Source organism: Gallinula chloropus, assembly GCF_964237585.1.
Source record: "Gallinula chloropus genome assembly, contig: HAP1_SCAFFOLD_140, whole genome shotgun sequence".
NCBI classification, from domain to species: Eukaryota; Metazoa; Chordata; class Aves; order Gruiformes; family Rallidae; genus Gallinula; species Gallinula chloropus.
The window spans coordinates 20917-26145 of NW_028168155.1; positions in this window are offsets into that span (position 1 = coordinate 20917).

A 5229-nucleotide genomic window follows, 5' to 3' on the forward strand; every position below is an offset into this window, starting at 1 on the left:
TCCCAGTCAAGGCACCGATAATTTTCCTGCCACACTGGGATAATTCCCTTCTGAGAGCTCCATGCAAGGACTCACACAGGGGACCTGGGAACACCTTTGCCACCTTACAGCCCGTCCCAGGCAGCGCTGCTGGAAAAACCTCTTTGCAGCGGGAGAGCAGCTGAAGCACCTGACGCGGCTTCCCTGGCACCGCTTCGCCCGCCATTCCCAGCGAGGGGTCGCTGAGGGAAACCGGGTCTCCCGCTCACATCGTGCCAGGACAGCCAGCAGCGCCTGCACAGGCACCTTCCTGCCCTGGCACTGCGCTCTGCACGGCTGCTGGGAACTACTACTGGTGCAGCCGGTGTCTCTCTCCACGAGACGCTCCTTCTGCTCAGGGACACAGAAGCCACAGGCATGGGGTGGCCACCGCTGCCCACAGCATGGGGGCTGGAACAAGACGGATCTCTAAGGTCCTTTCTCACCCCACAACCATCCACCATCTCTTACTGGGAGCTCTGAGATACTGGCAACCGTTAACACCTGGGAAGGCATCCCTGTTTCTGCACAAGCCCTACGCCGGGACCCCTCTCCACCCGCTGTACACACAAACACAGACACACACAGACAGACTGACTGACAGACACCCCCCCCCCGCCCCCTCCCCCCCCCCCCCCCCCCCACACACACACACACTCCTCTGCTCCTGCCCCACACACGCTCCCAGGGCCCGTTTCCTTTCAAATTCCCGCTTCACAGACGGAAAAGCCAACGGGGTTGGAGCGGAGCAGGTTTGCCAGGGGCGTTCTCGGGGCGGGGGGACACCGAGCTCCGCTCCGCCCTGGGCTCTAACGCCGAGGAGAGGTGGCCGAGGCGCCGCGCTCCGGGCTGGCTCGGAGGGGAGTGGGGGGAGAGGTCCCACAGGCCGCACCCCGAGAGGCCGCGGGGACTCGGGACGGGACGAGGCTCTCAGTGGCCGTACGGTCTCGGGGCGGCTCCCTGACCTGGGGGGCGGCCCCTTGAGCGGCGGCTAAGACCCCCGGCAGGCTGCAGTGGAAACGCGCCCATCCTGTGCGACGCCCGGCACGGCCCGGCCGCCCCTCCCACGACCCTGCGGAGCAGCCCCTCCATGGGCTCCTACCGCTGCCTGTCAGGGGAGGGAGAGCCCAGGGAACCCAAGGGGCGGGGCCAGGGGCGGTCACGCTGCTCCCCCTCCCGCGGGCGGGGCCTCACTCGCCAGCACCGGGCTGGGTGGGCTGGGCCGTGTCCATCCCCCCTCCCCCGGCTCTGCCTCCTGCTTCCCGGCCGGCCGGCCCCTCCTCCGGCTGGGCGGGACGCTTCCCTCTTCCCTCGCCTTCGGAAAGCCCCGGGCGGGGCTTCTGCGGGGAGCTCGGCGCCGAGCAGCCGCCGCCCGGGCCGTGCGTGGGCGCTGCGGGAGCTGCTGAGCTCTCCACGGCGGTGCCGGAGGAGAGGGGCGGCTCCCTCCTCTCTCTCTCCGCCCCCAAAACGCGGGCTCCGTGGCCCGGGGGACGCAGGTGGGTGGGACCGGCCAGTGGCCAGGCCCCTGGGCAGGTTCCCCCTCCGGTCTCCTCCCCCCGGCTCAGCGGGGGAGAGGACGGAGGCTCCCGGGGCTTACCGAGCCCTTTGCTCAGCGCTCTCCCGGCGCTCGGGGCCGGTCTCCTCTCCCGCTCCCGCAGTACCGACCGGCTCAGCCATGGCCGAAGGCTCGACTGAGCGAGAGCGGCGGGTGGGCAGGACGCGTGTCCCGGGAAACGGAGCGGGGAGTTCGAAAGCGTTTAACGGCCCCGCCCGGGACTGGCCGGACCGGCTGCCCGGGCAACGGCGACGCGCGACCGGCCGCCGAACCCGCCGGGAATTGCCGATCCCACCGGGAATGGCCGAACCCAGCGGGCGGGAACGGGGCGGGTTTCCCCTGTCCCGCTGGGTTCGGCTGGGTCCCGCAGCCACCCCGCTCCCCCTGCCCTGACCGAGCCAGAAGGGCGGGGATGCGGGGAGGGAGGGAGGGAGCTGCGCGGGCAGCCGGGGTGAGGCTTCTCGGGGTGCCCCCGGGTTTCCACCCCGAGAATCCCGGCCCCCCCTGTGTTTACCTCACGTTTCTCCTTCCCGGGGAGAACAGGATTCCCCACCGAGGCAAAACTCCTCCGTGTCAGACGGGAGGAGCATCGATCCCTTTGAACAGCCAGCACCGGGAATCTCCTGCCTTCAAGTCAGGCTGCCAGCACTAGAACTAGATGCTGCCTCTCTCAGCACAGAGCAGATGAAGCCCCCAGCCCCATTTACACCAGCTACAAAGTCCCCACCACAAGGGCAGGGCTTATTCTCCCTGTCATGACTTCTTGGCGCTGGCGGGCAGCGGGTCAGCCGGGCTTCCAGGCCATTCTCCCTTCCCTTGTTGGAGGAGCTGTTTGTCCGTCTTCTTCTCTCCTTGCTGAACATCCTGGCAGAAGGGAGGGAGGGGGAGAAAGAATTAAAAAAGGCGCTCAGGAGCTCAGGGTGTGAAGGGAACGTTTGTGATCTGGGGACAGAGCAAACTGCACAGGCTGTTCCCAAGACAGTGGCATGGTTGATGGGGGTGGACGTATAGAAGGGAGCATAAGAAATCGCATTTATAATTTATACATAAATAAGAGTAAATTCAATTACTAACTATTGCAAGATGCTTGGAGGGAAAGGTGCTAAGGAGAACAAAATAAATGAGAGCAAGGTTGTGACTCGCGACAGACAGGGACCACCTGTCACCAGACAGACGGTCTGTTTAGAGACAGGCGGGAAGCCGGGTTTATCCCCCACACCGGGTCCCAACTCCAGGCACACCCATCTTTCGAAGGGCAAAGAGATCCGCATGCCCACGCAGGACTAAAAAATCGCCGAATATAAAGTCCTCTCCTTAAGGACGTAACAGATATTAAACTAATAAGAACAGATACTATCCTCGATCCTAGCCAAAAGGCCGAGAAGCGATAGCTGACAACCAACCAGAACCTCTACACACCGCTGCCGGCACTCACACAAAACACGGTTAATACACATTTGCCCCGAAACACCCTCAGGTCCCCCTCGCAATCACATTCCCCTGCCTATCCCCCTCTTCCCGCCGGGATCCGCTGCTCCCGGCTCCGTTAATCGGCGGAGAGCTCCGCACCGAGCACTCCCAGCAGCCCCTGCGCGCACCTCTGATCTTTATTTGCATAGACACGCCCCTCTCCAGCCGCTCCTCTGCCCGGTATCCTCCCCAGATAGCACCCAGCATCTTCCTTCCCAGAACCGGCCATAATAAGATGGTCAAACAGCCGGTGTGCGGATGCTTTTAGGCATCAAAGGTAAACTAAGGATATTTGGCGATAAGATGGGTTATCAGAACTCGTTATAATCACAAACCAGTCAGTGGGGTGTGAACAGTGTGTGTAACCAAGTAGCAGTTGTTCAGCTTGCCACCTTTGCAGTAACAAATGTCTCTAATCTGTGGGATTTCACCCAATAAACGGCTTCACCTGAAATTCATATCGAATTGGGTGTTGCTCGTTGCCGGTCACCACAAACTCCAGAGGGAAAGAGCAGCTGGAAACAATCCCTGCAGCAACCAGACAGTGCTCAAGGATGGTGGAGAGAAAACAACACCCTGCAGCAGTACGGCTGAGAAGGTGAGCAGCTGTTACAGCTCTGGGGAATGAGTTCTCTAGTGAGGAAAGGGCCACAGTCAGGATTTGAGCAACAACCCTTTCAAAGAGGCATAAAATAGGATGAGCCAGCACTGGAGCGTCTGCTGCGGTGGGGTTGTGACCATGGAGTTTCACTCCAACTGCACTTAGTGCTCAGTGTAAACACCTGGCAAGGGGTGGGGAATAAATTATGGGATGCAGTCTCTAGGGGAGACAAGAAGGTCAAGAGAGTTGCTGCTGCTGGGAAACTTGGGATGTCCACTCTGGAAAGCATAAAAGCGGAGCAGACAGATGCCACGGGGGCTGCTAAAGCTCTGGCGGCAACGGCATGGCCTGCTGGGAAAGGGTTTGAGCCCCCAGTCCCAGGACCGACCGCCCCCCCACCCGAAGGCTACGGATACAGAGAAACACAGACTAAAGCACCGGTCAGTGTTGTCCCCACGGCACCTCCTGAGCCCATGGACACTGACAAGGAGCCTGTGCACACGGACAAAAGCCCTACAGAGACGGTCCCGAAGCCGCCTGGCCAGAATCTGCCTTGTCAGACATCGGATCAGGGACCCACTTGGTCTCTACACCCACCGCTCCCATCCACACCTCCCACCCAACTCCCCCAGAAATCACTGTCTCCTGATGAATCGGTTTGCAGCATTTGCTCGTATGTGCCACAGGCTCAGGGATGCGTTTATCCACTGAGAGCAAGGCTGGGCACAGAGCAAAAGGATTTTTGATGGTGACCATTGAAAGTGGGCAGCTTACTTGAAAATTAACCTGGAAAATACAACCCCCCGTTTGGGTCGAGCGATGGCCGCTTACTAAAGAAAAACTTGCCCACTTCCAAGATTGAATAGAGGAGCAACTGACCAAGGGACACATCCAGCCCTCCACAAGTCCGTGGAACTCGCCTATTTTTTATTGGGTCTAACCCCCAGCCAAAGCAGTTTCCCTTGGACAGGTCACACAGGTCGGCGTACAGATGGGGCTGGAATAGCTCCAGAGAAGGAGACTCCAAACTCCCCTGGGCAGCCTGTCCCAGGGCTCCCTCACTCACTGAAAAAGTTCTTCCACATGTTGGTGTGGAAATTCCTATGCTCCTACAAGATGCCATTGCCCCTTGTCCTGTCTCCACAGACAAGTGAACCTGGTAGTGGCATTTCTTTACTTGGTGGTTCCCTGAGCAGTGAACCCCCTCATCTACAGCGTGAGGATCCAGGAGCTCAAGGATGCTGTGTGGAAACTGATGACTGGATGTTTCTAAGCAGCAACAAACTGCTGGTCTTCTGTGCATCGCTGGCCACGAATCTCACGTTAGCACCAGGCTGTATTTAGTAGGTTTTTGAGTAGTTGGTTTGGGTTTTTTTACTCCTAGTGTGTCTAAGCCATAATAACATGGTGCACGTTCATCCTCCCATGAAGTATCTCCCGGTCTTGTGTGACCCAGACACCGCGTAAGGACGAGCTGTGCTCCCTACGAAACGTGTTTGAACAGACCAGAAAAACTCCACACACTGGTAAGAGAACGTTTTCTTTTAAGAACTTGCCAAACCAAATTGTAACAGTGCAAAATAAG